Source organism: Bison bison, unplaced genomic scaffold (assembly GCF_000754665.1).
Source record: "Bison bison bison isolate TAMUID 2011002044 unplaced genomic scaffold, Bison_UMD1.0 scf7180017864375, whole genome shotgun sequence".
Lineage (NCBI taxonomy): Eukaryota > Metazoa > Chordata > Mammalia > Artiodactyla > Bovidae > Bison > Bison bison.
This window is the reverse complement of record NW_011494947.1, coordinates 5,941,089-5,942,537: the sequence shown is the minus strand read 5'-3', so window position 1 is coordinate 5,942,537 and position 1,449 is coordinate 5,941,089.

Sequence of the window (1,449 nt, the reverse complement as noted above, 5' to 3'; positions counted from 1 at the left end):
GGGGAACACGTGTACACCTGTGGTGGATTCATGTTGATGTATAGCAAAACCAATACAATATTGTAAAGTAATTAACCTCCAATTAAAATAAATAAATTTATATTAAAAAATAACAAATCAGTAACTAAGACTAATATTCTTATATATAGATTTTCCGCCACATAACGTAAAACATGTGACTCTGAGATGCCAGTTGAGAAACAGTCTGGGGTCAGTTTTCTGACCCCAGGATCATATCTTGTTTTCAAGATTATGAACTGTTCCCTCTGGACTTGTTCCAAGAGTCTCATGCCTTATAGCATCCAGTTTGTCAATAATTAGAAATTTCTTTCGCGGCCCTTGCTGGGGCTTGCTTTTCTTTTATTCTTCCTGTCTCCTACATCTCCCCCTTTTTGATTTTGCACGTGATGAGAAATGGTGAGAAATGCCAGTTGCTGTTGTTGGCTTCTTTGTCACTTGATTGTTCTCCAGACTACACAGAAACACAAATACATAATTAATAGCACTCCCATAACCAGAGCAATTCGGTATCCAAATGTCTTGATCTGTTTTAAGGGATTAAAAGAAGAAAGATTATCAGCAACAGTATCAAGAAAATATGATCCAGAAATTACATCAAGATATTTATTAAAAGCTTTTAATACATCTTGTTGTAGATCTTGAATATCTACAGAAATATTACCTTGGTTCAATAGGTGTTGTTTAACTTTATCCCAATTGAATTGTGTCTTATTGTATTTGAAAGGCGTTACACAAAAGGAAGTATAGTTCCAATCACATCTTAGTCTCACCTGTTTTTGTAAACTGACTAATTGATCTCCTAAAAAAATAACTGATTGTTGAAGGTCGGCCACTTGGGAGGCCAACTTTCCATCAATTTTTTGTTGAGTGGTCCAAAGGACATCAGCATCTTTATGTCATTTTTGTACAAAATGAACTGTTTGTACAGATTTATGAAGAGCCATTCCAGCTATGGCTGCCGTAGTGGTAATAGCAATAATGTCTAAGATGGCAGCAATTAGTAATCCCAGAAAATGTTTAACATGTTTAAGATTTTTCAATATTTCTTCAGTAACATATAACGTAGGGCTTTCTTGCCAAGGTTGTTGTAAATCAACCAGAACCCATATGCCAGTTCTGGTTTTAAGAATGTAAATACTCTGCCAACTTTCATCAAAAGGAATGGTATTATTTAAACATGTATGAAATGAACAGTTAATACATGTTACTAATCCCAAATCAGAATCATATTTTGCTGGTCTGATCATAAAAACAAAAGGAATTCTTACACAAGTCTGAATAGTGTGGGTAGAGTTTTTTGTAAAATTAAAGGTAGCTTTTGGGTTATTTAAAATATATGCAGTATATTGTCCCTTCCAAGCAATTAGTTCTTTTAATGCCATGGGTATTTTCCATAATTCATCATGAATAGGATAATGATCTAGACGA